Source organism: Falco biarmicus, chromosome 20 (genome assembly GCF_023638135.1).
Source record: "Falco biarmicus isolate bFalBia1 chromosome 20, bFalBia1.pri, whole genome shotgun sequence".
Taxonomy (NCBI): Eukaryota; Metazoa; Chordata; class Aves; order Falconiformes; family Falconidae; genus Falco; species Falco biarmicus.
Window position 1 is genome coordinate 5,466,525 of NC_079307.1, and position 15,664 is coordinate 5,482,188.

Below are 15,664 nucleotides of genomic sequence, written 5' to 3' on the forward strand. Positions count from 1 at the left end.
GGAAATGTTCGCTGAAAAACGGTTGCTATCTCTCTGACTATTTACAGGCTTAGCTGAATAAAAACTGGGAATGTAATGAAAAACAAGGAAATCTTTGAACATCTTTGTCTGTTCATTGCCCAAGCTGAGAGAAACAAAAATGGCAGTTAAAGGAACTGTTCAGGGTGAGCCACCTTCCTTTTGCCTCCTCCTCTTTTAGTCTACAGCTCATGAGTCGTTGCTTTACTCATTGCAAAAGGTCCATAATTTTAACACTGCCATATTCTCTTGGAAATCTATTGAAATGGCATATGATACAAGCCATATGATAGAAGCTTAATTACACAGAGGGCATATGGAAGGCATATGACATAAGGACATATGGAAGGCATATGATAGAAGGGCATCCGAGGACATATGATGGAAGTCTAATTAATTGACAATACATTCCCCTCATCACAGGGAGAGCTGGAATGCTATTTTGTTCAGAAGAAAAATATGCACGTTGAATTACGTTTACCACTGACCATTCTCCTTTTTAATTATTATTCCTTGTTCTTTGGAGCAAGAGAGATCATTTGATTTACATATCATATGATTAACATACTTATCTAAGTTTGATAGCCACAATTGTGTGTATTAGTATAAATAACTGCTATTTTTGAACCTTAAGAAGTTCCCTTATATGTGTGCAAATAAGATCTAAAATGCTCCCATCAAAAAGAAAAGTGACTGTTCTTATTTGGGAGTTATTACTCCCCATTCATAAAGCTATTCCTAGAGAAGTACAATGCAGGTTAAAAAACAACAACAAAAAAATAATCGACCCTTACGGAACAGCTCTACACTGGATGCGAGTCAATGTAGCTTGTGGATTCACAGCTGAAAATTTTCACTTCCATCTGCAAGAAGATTTAGGGGGGGGGGGAGTTCTGCCTAAAATGTGCCAAAAAGATTCCTCTTTTTTAACTACCTGCACGTGTTTGATGTATGTGCCTTCATGAACCACAGAGGCAGCGTTGTGTTCACTCGGATACTTGCCTTGTCCCAAGGAACTGCAGAGTTATAAACCATGGCAGTGATATATGTAACCTCTTTGAAAACAAGAAGAAATAAAATCCCACTAATCCACTCTTTGAATAACTAATAATTGAGCACTGAGTAACACCTGAGAAACCAACAGCTTCTCTTTGCGCTCAGTGAACAAGGATTTGCAGATATTAAAGTTTTTAAGTGCCGTTTTACCAGAAAAAACATTTTTCTGGGTAATGTAGAATATCTCCAAATATTGTTATCATTTTCACACTTTTAGAGTAGCCTAACAAAATGAACCCTGTGCCTACCTTTTACTTTTATTCGCTAACTTAGAAAGTTTACCCACTAGCAAACAGCCTCCCTTCTATCTGGGAACCCTAAACCTCTTGTCAGAATTAGTCATATATGTAGTCAAAAGACGTAACACAGCTCGTGTTCTGGGCCCTGACCAAACATTACAGCCACCATCTTCACTCAGGCTGCCAGGGGACCAGAATCCTGAACAATGCCAGCTTGAAGACCTTGACACTTGTGTTTAAACTTTACCAGATAAATGCCAGAGTTTCAGAGGTTTTTTTTTTTCCTTAGGCAAATAAAGCTGTAGATTTCAATAGCAGCTAGATATACTTGGTATAGTCCCTGCATTTTAGACGTGGAAGATAAATCAGAAACATGGTCTTTTGCCCAGAATAGCTGGCTCACCATGTACCCATTCTCCACACAGTTCCTCCACAAAATTTGGGGTGGTTCCACAGCTCCTTAATCCAAACTCTTGTGAGGGAGAAGCAAACCACCTCTACTGGATGTGTCCAGAAGCATCAGCCTTTGAAACACCTAATGTAACTGTACAAGCCTAGGGGGACAAAACCCCCTTAAGAATCACCGTTTTAGCCGACTGTAATTGCTAATAGATATTCCCTAAAAACAGCTCTCCTGAGGACTGTGTAGATTTAGGTACTTTCACAAAAACCCTTACAGGCTTTATCTGGAAGCATCAGCACCAGCCTCCTACGCTTCCTGAGAGACAATGAGTGTGCCAGGTCTCACACTGCCACAGGGCACAGCCTTGTTTAACTCCTGGTGTAGAACTAACCAAACCAGCCAAAGACTAATGGAAAGGGAAACCTGCTTACACACCTCAATAACAGATACAATACAGGATGTTTTTCATGTTACCTTTGGAGACTTCTGATTGCTGACTGCAAAGGCGATAACACTGATATGTTGCCATGGTGCTTTTTAGGAATGTTACACATTGTGCTGCTTGAATGCTAATAAAGGAAGACAAGTATTACTAGTCCACTGAATCTGCAAAATCCTCAATAATATAGCACCAACAGGTAAAAAATGCCAAGAGAATGAACATTTCTGAAGTCCTAGAGTGGCAGAAGAAAATAACAGGTTTTCCAGCTCATCTTACCTGCTCTTTCCTGTTCCATGTGTCCAGAGCAAACATTGCTGAGGAATTATGGTCGCTCATCACGCCGTTCTGTGCAAGACCCAAGGAAAGCTAGGAGGTTGTACAGTTATCTCCCTTGGTGTAATTCTAAACTATACAACCTACTACCTCAACCTGGATGCATGCAGTCAAAAATGCTGAAAGCTACCCAACACTTCACAGCCGACATAATGTCAGGGTTTCTAGTTAAAAAAAAAGTCCTCAAAATTCTCAGTGCACTAATTTAGAAGTAATTAATGCTTTGCTGGTGAAAGACACCAAAACCAAATGCAGCTCCCCACACTGCATATGTTAATAGATAAGACACAGTAAGCCATGGTTATTACTTCTAGATATAGACAAGATCATGGTCACTTTTCACACAAGAGGGAATTTTGCCTCTGGCCAAAAGAATACCTTTCCTCTTCCACAGTAAATGCATCTGCACTACAGCACAGAACATACACATACGTCTTTTTAAAGCACTTGAATAAGGCTTAGGATGACATTTGTCCTAACATGTCTTTTCCTTTTTGAACACATACAACATTAACCTTGGAACATGCATCTTGACTCCTGCATGTTTAAAGCATGGTTGCAGGAGTGGGATTAGGAGAAAAAGGGTGGGAAGTTTTAAGTAAATTTAACCCTTGCATCAAACTCTTGTTAAGATTAACGATTTTAGAAATGCAACACTGAGCCACTCTTTAGCAGTCAGAATAAGGTGTTCTCTTAACAAGGAACACATTACATTTTTAACTTGTATTAGTTCACAGTCAAACAACCAGGATGTTATCATTGTGACTCATTCCCATTACCCACCAAGGTATTACTTAGAGCAGCATGCTGCCTATTTATTATGGCTTACAAACAGGGATTAGCATCTTAAAATATGCTAGTGCAGACAGTGGAACTGAATCAGTCCTGAGATCCTGCCTCTCAGGTGAATGCATCCTCAGGCACAGCAGCTCTGTAATGGAAGGGGATTACAAGGGAATCAAACCCTATGAACAAACGCTGAGCAGTGCTGAATAGATGGCACCTTGGTTGTTTCTGTTTTCTTAGGATAAAGTAGCATTGCTGATTATGAAAAAGTCAGTGCTCTACCTTTACATTCAAATCCTGACTAGAAATAAAGGAGGAAGACGAGAAATAATACTACTCTTCAGAATTCCGCTTGCAGCAGCAGAAGAGCATTTGAAAAAACCCAATCCTTCTGCTAGGTTCAAATGTACGTAATGTTTATAGTATCAGCGGAATTTATAATGACTCCATATTTGGTAAAGTTTACTTTGACCTGATAAGGCTCTGTGAAAATACAACATATTATTTTAGTTAACAGGGCAGGAAAGTACCCTAACAATAGAGTCACTGTTAACCATTTTATTAGTTAGAACAGTGATCCAGCCACAAATCTGGGTAAGGAAACCATGGCTCTTTGGCCCTCAACACTGACCAGGAGCTTTACTGCTGTCTAAAAGCATCCTGAAATTATCCCAATTCCTTGATGCAACGTCATAATTTTTGTGCACTGAACATCTGCCTTCTGACACGAAATCCAATGATGTAACTAATGTAGCCCTATGGAACCCAATGAACCTGTATGCTCATTTAGGGTGATGGAAGATCTCAAATCCCACCTGATTTCTGTGTGACCCAGGAGACTTAACTCCCCTTTAGACTTTCAAAAATGTCCTATTTCATATTCTGTAGCTATAAACTAAACCATTTCCGTGTCACATGGCTAGGCCACTCATGTTTTATACAACTTATAATTACAAGTATTTTCCAATATCTCTGTCTTGTCATGAATGGTAGATATTATATAATTCAAACAATTTAAAAATTATTATCTCCCTCTGATCAGTTTAATCAAGGAAAGTACTGTTAACAACACCACTGCATTGAGACTAACACAGGCGTACCTTGCAGACCAGGCAGTTTTAAGCAGAGCTGAGAAAAAACCTCTCCAATAATTTGCTCTAAAATAGAAGGCAGGGGAAAGGTGTTTTGTTTCATTTATATCCTCAACTCAGTAAAGGTCCTTTCATAGATGTATTACAATAGAGAACTCCTTATGAAAAAAATCCTTACTCCCAACTTGTGCCTAAATAACCTAAATTTTTCTTAGGTTGGCAAGTGCCACTGTGACTGTTTTGTTCATGACTCGCCACCTCTCCTTGCTGCTCTTCCATCGCAACTTCAACTTCCTCTTCATCACCACATTTACAAATCCTTGAGCTGTCAGCCCTGTGCTGGCACTTATTCAAAGAGCATTCTCGCTCCCTCCCCCGTCACTATATTGAGCTGAGCCCCGCTTGGCACATGTGCTTTTGCTGCAAGTACCAAGACCTGCTCCAAGGTGCCATAGCAGTGTCCAAGCACAAACCACTGAGAGAAGGTCCTCACTGGGAAAATATTTGTATCCAAGCTCCCACGTGTACTAACACCTCTCTGCAGAAATGTGATGGTAATAAGCAAGTCCTTCTGTGGACCTGTAGGCAACCTATGCTCTCTTTACAGAGCATTACAAAAATACTTTAAGATAAAGTATTTTCTAATTACTAAAGCAGCTTCTGTCCCAGGGTCTGATACCTAACTCACCCTCTGGTCAATTTTTAGATACCTCTGTAGCCTGATTATCCGGGCAAATTAAAACCAGATTATCCTGGCAAATTTTCCCCATTTTTGAAAGCTTGGCTTTAGAATTACAGGTATTTTGTTCCCACCGCTCTAAGCTCAGATGAAGCTTGGACAGATGAGTGTATTTGCATCTCAGAGTAACTGTAATTTCAAGCAGAAAAGAGTGTCACACATCTAGTCGTTCCACCAATTAGAATATCTCTGCTATTACTGACATGAAGCATTGAGTTTAGGAATAGAGATCAAATATTAAAACAGAAGTCATCTAATTACCACTGCTTCACAATACCTATGAATGCCTGACTCTTTGGTAACTACCTATGTAGTACAGACATTCTTCAGGGAGGAAAGCAAGAGAGATTCACAGCACTGGTGTCTATTAAGACACTTTCTTTTGGTGGCATGAATCTCCATGTTTGTTTTCTGGTGATTTTTGTCAATTATGTCTTTACCCAATTAGCACAATCATATCGAATTATGTAATTAGACTAAATATGTAATCTAATGATAATGTTCAATTATGATATGTATCAATGTTGTAAAAGTTCCTATTAAAAATTGTGATAGGGAGAACTGCATTACATGTAGAGCTGTGTGTTCCTATGTAAGTTCATGTGCCCCAGAGCCTATTGTTTGTGAACCCTGTTAGGCCTCTTGCTTTTTCAGAACCACAGAAATGATTTCACACTTCTGTGAACAAAAGGAAATCTCTGTCCCAGCCCAGCTAGTTTTATTTTAAAGCAACATTATAATCAAAATTGTGTTCTTTTACTTAGTGTAACCCTCTGAATTCTGAAATACAGTAGCTTAAGTAAACGTGAAAAAGACTGCTGTCTTATCACACAGAAGATGGAATTCATGTTCAATGAATACTTATTTTCAAATGGAAAGGAAATGTCATTGTAGCAGTTCTTCCCAGAGAGATCACAGGTTTCTGCCTCTGAACTTAACAACAGCCCATGCCACTGACCTCAGAAGACCTTAGATCAAGGTGCAAGCTTTAGTCTGGACTATGAAGTTATGCAGAAGTATCGCTCCTCTTACCGCCTGCTCCCTTCATGGACTTCAGGCGAGAGAAACATTCAGAAACCTGCTTCCCCTACTTTACACTACACAAACCCAAACTTTAATTTTTCCACAAATGAGGAGAGAATTCAAATCCAGAACTGATTTTTGAGGACTGAATGGCTGCAATATTAAAGTATTTATTTTTTTGAAAACCATGCTTCAATGCAAAGCAGCTATTTAGTCACAATCCACAGAAAAGGAGGGTTTCAGAGGGGAGAATATTCACAAATAATGACACAGAAAATACTGCCCCTGCAGCTCTACCACATTTTGTGTGCATTTAAAAACCACTCCTATTGACTTTACAGATATGAACAAGAGAGTAAGGATACCAGCAATGGGAATTCAGTACAGATGTATTCAGGAAAGCTGAATTATATTTTGTTATTATCCTCAGTAAAATCATCAGCTGAGATTTGGCTCTGAATCTTTATGGATGTGAATGATGCTGAAGAAGGAAGAACCCACCTTCACTTTCAGATCCCAGGCAGGCTATTGCAGGGCTAGCCAAGGAGCGGGTGGAAAGCAGAAAATACTCGTGAAGCAAATATATTTCCTTAAGTCATTGAGAAAAAAATAAATACCAAACCCCACAAATGATACTTGTTCCAGTTTGAGGTCTGAAAACTTGTTTGCTAAATTTCAGCCCAGAGTGATCTTTTTTACAGCTGACTTTCATAAGCCTCAGACAGAAGAGATTGTACAATGGAAATGCTGACATGATTCCTTACTGGTCATCTCACCCATTCAGCTTTACTTGATGAAACTTTGTTATTAGAACTTAGTTGTGATGAGGAACCTCAAGAGGTTCCAACGTTTACTCTAGCTCAGAGAACTCCTAGAAGTCTGGCAGATATGCTAAACAGGGCTGGAACTTCAAGAGTCTGCAAAACAAGGAAAGAAGTCTCATCTGGGCTCAGCTGAAATCCAGAGCAAGTAAATATTTTGGAAGCTGTCCAGAACTTTTCAACACATTTAAAAAATGGCGTTTGCCTCAATTTTTAGCAAGAGTTACAGCAATCTGAAGATTTACTCAATATTACATTACAGTATCTGGTACTTTCTAGGGGAAAGGTAGCCACGCTCTCACTCCTGAACCATATAGAGCTTTTTGTCAGCAGCTGGAGTGCAGCATCAGCTCAGGGTTATACAACACATGACATAGACACTTTGTGCTGGGTCTAAGGGCAGATCAGTGATGCTGCTGGGCAAGGTGACACAAGGGCTGCAAGGCTGATTGCTCTGACCACAAAACCTAGGTTATTTTGCTTAGCCCAGGCCTGCCCTGTGATTGAGCAGTGCTCTATGCTTCTTGTGTGAAGCTCAGTGAGCCCAGGTTGAATACTCTTGTTCAAGATTCTGCACACCATAATAAGGACCCAGAGCCAAAGCTGTTTTCACATCCGCACTGAAAACTAAAGGAACTCATAGGTGATCACCAGGAAGCTGTACCAAAGCCTGGTGCCACTGCCAGGGTGGCATGGTGAGGCTGTATTTCAGCACGATACTGCATATCTACAACCAAAGGCTCCACAGGCCAGCTGGAGCACAACTCCTCTCCTCCTCCAAACTGCTGTAGCCAATGTTCCTAAGTTATGGAGACTTCCTGGCTCAAGGGCAGGTGTCTGTCTTAGTCTTGCATTCCTCCCCTAAGAACATCCTCTCCTTATTTTCTCCCTTACTGATTTAAAAGCACAAATAAACAGAGGGGGAAAAATAAGTCAGATTACTGAAATAATCAGAACACTGAAATTTATCTGCTTTTTAAGATTTTAACCAGATTTGATTATCTAAATAAGGGCATTTGGATATGGTTCAAGTTGCAGGGTACACAATTACATTCTGCTTATCATGAATCCCATTTGCCACTGCATATGGTTATTCTAATTACCCGAATGCTATTGTGTGCTCTTCTGCTGATAAGGGCTCACTGTGCTCCACACCAGACGAGACTGGGAAAAGGGGGAGCACACAAATGTAATAATTTTCATACCCCAGTGGATACTGTGCAACTTGCTTGTCTGCAAGGGACCTTACAGGTGCGTTCAGTGAAAGATGCCAGGAACAGAAAAGAGAAATGGCCTTGTTACTCCAAGGGAGAAAATCATGATTTACCAAGCCTGAAAAATCAGAGGAATCTGCTTTGGAAAATCTTTGGTCTGGTCTTCAGGCAAGAACTACTGCTTCTAGTTTAAACTGTAACTGGCCAAATGAAATGCAATTGTAGTAAAGCCTCCCCAGATGCAGATATAGCCATGCAGTTCCACAGGAGGCATTTGTTTTCCCCTTGGGAGGTACTAAAGCAATGACTCTGCCTATTGCTAGAGAGAGGGACTGCATTAATTAAGGTATCAATTTTTGAAGAGGATTTGGGGACTTTTTCATGTCCTCCAGGCCTTCTTGGTACTTTCTACATTCAGGTGCTCTGGTTTGTTTCCAGCTACAGTAACTGCCTTCTATTTCTTTAAGTTCCCCTGCAACATCAAACTGGGTGAAGTATTCAGTACTTCCTGCCCTTAGCAATTTTGCAGTGTGTCTCTCCGCTGTTATGCAGTTGCTGTGCCTCAGTGACAGATGAAGAGATCTCTGTGCACTCTGTATGGCACTTGGATCAAAGCTGTTGCATAAATGTAAGCTCCTTACCAACAAAGAGAGGAAAAAAATTCATAAGAAACACACAGGTAGAAGCTCCACAGACTCCAATTAGTTTTTTCTATCGTAAAGAGAAGACACATTTCAAGGTTCTTCACATCATTTTTTCAGACTCCAGTTTTGCTCTACAACTTAATGAAGTGCAGTGAAATACAACCAACAGAAAAGAAATACAAATTAACGCTGAAAACACAATACAGTTCTTTTCAAAAAGCTGAGCTGAAAAAACAAAAGGGTGGGGGAGAATATTGGAGGCTATAGTTAAAAAATAACAGGGGGCAGTTTAACAAGAAACAAACTAAAATAAATTCTAAAATTTAGTAAAACATAAGAGGAGAAGGAGGAGAGGGGAAAGGCACATGAGCTAGTGGCAGGAAGGCAGAAGTGGGAGCCAGGCCATCCCAAGTACTAAGTTTGGCACAGGGAGTGCAGCCTTAGCAATGCCAAGCAAACAGGTATAGTGGGAGAGCACTGCAATACAAAGACCCAAATTACATGTAGCATCGTGGCAGAAAGCATGGCTACACTCTGCTCAGAGAAGCTATGCTGGTATTGCTGACAGATGTGCCAACTCTTCCTATGCCCATGGTGGTGTCCTCTCTGTGGCCATGCTGCTGCACCCAGTGCTGCAGAAGACACCAGTGTTCAAGAGGCTTCCTTGGGCATGTTTACCCTGTCCCATAAAGCAGAGGCCACAGCGTCTCCAAGCTCACGTCAGGCTGAGCTGACGCATACCCACACAGTGGCACAGATACCCTTTTTCTTTGCCAAGCACCAGAAAACCAGAAGCAACCAGAAAACATGCTTAGCCTCAGAATACAATGTGATGGTTCTCCTCACAGAAGCACAGGGCTTGCATCTTTGCCCCATTTCTGATGGTACATTTCTAAGTTTTGCTTCCTAAGTATCCAGCCATGTTTAGATCAAGTCTCTCACCGAAGGAGGGGGGAGGGGGGGGAAGGGAAGTTAGATACTGACTAGCAGGTCCCAACATAGTCAGTGAGAAATTACACTACAATGTTTAAAAAAAAACAACACACGTTTCTGCTTTCCTGTTCTTTGATTCAAATACTGATTTTTCTAATCCAAAAATATGCTTTCAGACCCAACTGTGGTATCTCATTTTGCGACACATCTGCCCAATTTCCCTGCCATGGGCTTTTGGCTCTCTCAAAGCAATGTCACCTGAAGTGCTAGCCTCTAGAAACATCCATGACAAATTCCAGGCTTTTCTCAGCAAATTCTGCCAGAAGCCTGATGTCTCCAAATGGCTTTACAGAGAAGAGACCACCATGCAGAAATACGTATTATATTGGGAACTGGGTTTGACCAGCTCATTTCTCTTTGGCGGTTAGATGAAATGAGCCAATTCTTCCTTTGTAGCCATAAGACAGGAATCTAATGCAGTGAATATTCACAGCATTTTAAAACAAACAAACAAAAGCCAACACAGAATATTAACAGCTCCTCTGGGAAAAACTGTTTTTACTGTCACAACTGGATGTAGTCTCATCCTGCTTCGATCACTGCCCATGACGATACCCTACTCATTCCACTAAGGATGAAACAACGTCCACTAGCAAAACCAAAGTGGAGGCGGGAACCAGCACCACATGCCAAAGGAGATCTTGACTCAAGGTCCATATTCTGGACAGTACCCCACAACCAGGCTTCAGTGTGGCCTTGCAGCACCCTTGCTTGGAAGAGACTTATCCGTCCCCCTCAGCCACCTCTTACTGTCTGTTTTTTGAAAAGCCAAGCCATTACCTGTGGCCATGCGTCTTAAGGCCTTTTCCATACAGGTAAATGAAACCTGAAGAGAGGTGCTCAGCGCTCATCCTGTGCTGTGGCAATGGTAAGCACACAGCTGGAAAAACAGCTGCCTCGCACTACAGAGACAGCCCAGCAGCAAAAGTTCTTCTGGAAACCACGCATCTGCTGCAGTGCAGCTTTTATACCTTAATCTCCCATACATGCAGGAGGTGAATATTGACCACCAGCTCCTGTACCCAGATGCATGGTCACACAGAATGCCAAACTGTGCATTTTATTTTCTTTTTTAAAAGCTAGTTTCAATTCACAGGGAGAAAGAAAAGCAGTTAGACTGAAATTTTATTAGCAGAAGCCTTCTTTGACATCGTTTTATGCTTCTATAGTAAATAGAAAACACATAGAAAACCCTGGAAATTCAGCAAGGAAAAAAACCCCAAACTTTTTTGGACTGCAGCAGTGTGCGTCAAACCAACCAAGTTCAAAACCAGAGAAATTTAAAAGTGGAAATGCAGACCAAATCTCTGGTAGAATTAACACTGAACGCTGCTGGAAAAAAACAGTCAGACTTTATTTTGAGTTTACAGCCTAATTATTCTCATATAGAATCTGTATGTGAGGTTTTTAAAAAATGACTTTTTAAAAAATAATTGTTCCACTTTCATAACTTAAAAATGTTAGTTTTATGCAGCAGGTTTTATATTGCCTGCTGACATGGTGAGGTTTTTCCAGCATGATTGTTTTCCCTTAAAAACTATTTTGAAAGACACAAGTACCATGAAACTGGAAGGGATGGGGTTCTACAATAAAGTGGTTTTTGAGACAGAATAGTAGTTGGAGGTTCAATACCCTCCTCTGTTACAGAGCTGCAAGCCTGCAGCGTACCCAGTGATTCAAAGTTACTTGATAATAAAGGCAAACAGGAGCATATACTCCTCTCATAAACAAATTGCTGCCACTAAGCAAAGAAAGAATGGATCCAAGTTACATTATAAATGAAACAATTTTACGTGCTTCCCAAGAAGCCCAGAATCAAACCACCTAAGAACACTCCCTACCACGTCCCCACAGCCAAACCTATGCATAATGTATCTGAGCTTTAATTTCTTCGGTCTGATGTCAAATAACTCCCCTGTCCCATTTTACTCAGGCACAAATGAACTGCTGGTTTGTATGAGTGTATTTTAACACTAACCAATGCTGAAAACTGATATGATAATTGCAGAACAAGATCTGCAGCTCTAATTTTATATTTCTTAAAAAAAAAAAAAAAAGGAGGAGGGAAGAAGGCATTAGACGAAGGATACAAAGAGCAAAGTTGAACACTGTCAGTTTAAATGCATAAACACAACACTTTGTGCACTTGCCAGATAGACACATACCTATAGATACAAGCTTGTGTGGAGTATGACCACAAGTTCGGATCTACGGGTTTGTGGCAACAGGCAGGGATCTCTTCTGTAATTTGCTAGGTGTGGGTTTTGATTTTCTATTTAAAGAGGAAAACCATTTCTGCAAATGAAATTTCAGAGCTGTTAGTAAGTAGCAGCCTTCATTCTCCTCAGCACCTTAAAAGCCCTCCTTTGGAGTAGGGGCGGGGAGGGGGGGGGGATGTTGGAGGGGCATGGGGATGTGGGGGGAAGAGTTTCTTACTGAATTTGCTATAAAATTAGCGCTGTTGCTACAGTTTCCTTCACTCCCATATAACCCTCTGGAAAAAATTAGTGAAATAAAATGAATATTAAAATAAACAAAGTAAAGTAGATCTGTGTTTCTTTCTTTTGAGTTCTTTGCTGGACAGAATTACTGATGATTACACAGTACTGGAGAATTAACAGCCAACGTTGGAGGTACATCGTTAACAGCGTAGCAAATAATCACACAGCAAAGTTTTTGTATGTAGACAGACTTGCAATACACATGCATACCCCCACCCCACAAAAAGCTGTCTCATTTCCATTCTGGCAGCCTGGTTAGGACAGATAGAAGAAACAACTGCCTAAGAGTTGTTTTAACTTTCAGAGAAGTCATTACTGGTCTGGGGTTCTATTTAAACTCTATTTTTAAAGAAAAGAAATCCTTTCACTCTGTTAAACAATCTAGAATTTTCCCCTAACTCCGTCTCTCTGCTGTCTCACTGCATTTCTTTCTAAAATGACAAATATAAAACTTCTTCAGGATTTTTCTACTAAGTATTGGAAAACAGTCATGGAGCAAAATTTTGCCACTGCAAGCAAGAAGCATCCCCTCCTTCCCCCAAAGTTTCCAAGTTTTCTTTCCTGTGTAACTAACATTTCCCATTAATGAAATCTTACTGGGTGGGCAACTGCTGCGGAGTTAGGCTGCAAAGCAGTCGGGCTGTAAGCTCCACACAGAAGTGGTGAACAACATCAGTGAGATTAATTGTCGCTTAAAGCATCACAAAATTTTCACTTTCTACCTCTTCTCTTTCTTCAGAAGATAAACTAGGTTAATGCAAGGTAGTATTATTCTCTATAAAATGAAGTAGTCAACACTTGGAAAATAATTTTGCTATTTGGATGCTTTTAGATAGTTTCCCCCACTTCTTGTGTAGGGTCTTAAAATAAATCACTTCAACCTTTCCAACCTGGTAAGTATGCAATTAAAAAAAATGCAGTTTTCCTTTATTGGAATTACTGCTTGGGCTGGGTTACAAGAAACTCCTGTTCCATCCAGCAATAGAGATGTTAAACTTTCTCCATCTGTCCAAAGGTTATCTAAATTGATCATCTAAGTTTGGATTCCTATGCTTATACTCCAATACCTACCTTAAAAGTATCCAGCTTTTCCAAAGTTTTCAGCACTCAAAATTCATGCCAAGAACAGGAGCTGCAGGGGTTCAACATCTTTGAAAAATCAGGACAACTTTTATGTTTGAGCCTGAATGCAATTTAGGAGCACCCAGAAATCAGAAAGGTCTAGCCCTGCAATAATTGTACAGCGGTCAAGGCAATGGGTCAGGGAGCACGTGGTCCTGCAGACAGAACAGAGTCACATCATGCACAAATACACGTATTGTGCACTTCTTTGGAACCAAACTGCAAACGGAATATAACAAATGCTACCCTACCAAAAATAACCCAAGCCCTCTAACTACAAAGCTCATTTATTTCAGGGAACCTAAGATTAAAATTCAAATTGTCTTCTGACCCCTCTAATAGGGCTTAAGAGGCACAATATCAGGAGTCAGTAACATTGCTGCTGCGGTACCAGTATTACGATGGCAAGGGATTTTTCTGTCAGACTTCTGCATGCCACTCTCATGCTGTAATGCAATATTGCATAAGACAGAGTATTTTCTTTATGAGTATATTAATTTTGACCCTAACACTCTTTACGTTAATGTATGTATATGAAGGTAAGCTAATTTGCATGTATGTGCTGGCAAAGAAATACTTTATTTTTTCATCTGAGACAGGAAAAAAAGCAATTATCACACTGAAGTACACATACTGTGTGGAGGTTAAATTGTTACTAGGTTTTCCTAGTTCTAAAACTCACCCCCCCACCCCCTCCTTAGTAGCTCACAATCTCACTTTCTAACCACTGGGATAGCTCAAGTCCATGAAGGAAACCAATATGTAACATTTGGGTGGCCTGTACATACCTCCTTGTGGTATAGGACACGTGTCCTCAATTCTGACTGGTCTGAATGGAAGTTGCAGGCACCCAACGCACTTCAGCAACTGCTCTTTATTACTGAGTTATTGCAGCTCTTCTCAGAGACAGAACTGAGACAGACCTTCTAAGAGCCCATCACATGCTTGCAAGGGCAGCTGTTAGGTGTTGACCCACACAGAAAATACACCCTTTATTTAGTTGCCTAAACGAGAGCCGACCTCTGCTGCAGTTCTGGCCAAACATCTCCTACTGCCTTGCTACCTGATTGGCTTTTGCAAAACAAAAGGGGAAGAATATAAAACAAAAACGAAAGGGAAGAACTGAAGCCATAGCTTCAGTTGTTAAAAAAGGAAAGAGAGGAAAAGAGAAAGCAGCAACAGCTATCTCTAGAAAAGCACCTATGTATGCCAAACAAATCCCTCAGGCAGGCCCCCACTATAAATCTGGTCGACCTCTTCTGCATTCCTGTGGGCCCTGAAGAAAGGCAGCTCGGTGGCACAGAGATTTCATTTAATGGCACCTGCGTGCTGTAAATTACAAGTATCCAGGAACCAACCTACTCCTTTTCATACATTTTGGAAAAAAAACTCATTTGAGACAGTGAACTGATAAAGGCAGCAGCAAATGAACATGGTTTTGTTTTTTGAAAGATATGGAGATATATATACGTTTTTAATGAGCACTGCATTTTAAAGATGAATTTCACTTACGTCAAATATATGCAGGGAGATTGAATGAGAGCCATAGAATATACAAGATCTGGGTTTTGAAACATTTCTCTACATTGATTAATCGTACAGCTATTGTACCTTTTGAAAACCTGATGAACATATACATAGTGGCAGAAAATCCATGATAGGCAAACGAATCTATTGTCTTCACACTGTATTTGTCTAGAATGCTAAGATTACAAATAAAAAGTTTCCACCTGTACATGAAGGATCATATTATTTATATTAAGCACTGCTATATCCTTATACTAAGCATACTTTGCTTCACTATTAATTTTAAAATATGTCAGTGATCACAGGCTTTGCTACTACAGCCTGGGACAGTCAAAAAAGTAATACACTTTCATTAGAATTAACCCAGTATAAAACTGGCATTTTATAGATTTATAGCCAAAGGAATATAGAAGGAAAGATGTAGAAATAAAGTCTCTGAAGACATAACATTGGTTTTGGTCTGTGGGTGGTATTCTTACAAACCACAAAGCATAAATGCCCTGTCCAGGAAAACTGATCATTATGGAATGCATTGTGTGCCTGAGTAAAAAAGCTGTTTGCAGCCATTTCATACTTCTCTCATGAAAACAAGACAAATAAGAAACAGCTAAATAATTGCTATTCTTTTCCCTCACCTCTTCCCTCTAGTTTTAATCCTAATCTATTTAGGCCTAGAAATACATATATATATATATTTATTTTTTTTTATACA

The 15,664-nt window shown here is 40.1% G+C and overlaps 1 long non-coding RNA gene across 6 annotated transcripts in view; it reads right to left on the bottom strand.

Annotated features, from left to right (window-relative positions):
• The window catches only part of LOC130141665 (uncharacterized), a 93,997-nt gene that overhangs the window by 25,414 nt on the left and 52,919 nt on the right, over positions 1-15,664 (bottom strand). For 2 of the 6 annotated variants that reach the window (XR_008819131.1, XR_008819129.1), the window contains one exon: positions 13,375-13,580. The exons of the other annotated variants lie outside the window; for them this stretch is intronic. This is a non-coding gene — a long non-coding RNA (uncharacterized LOC130141665). The remainder of the gene's footprint in view (positions 1-13,374; positions 13,581-15,664) is intronic. 6 annotated transcript variants of the gene reach the window in all.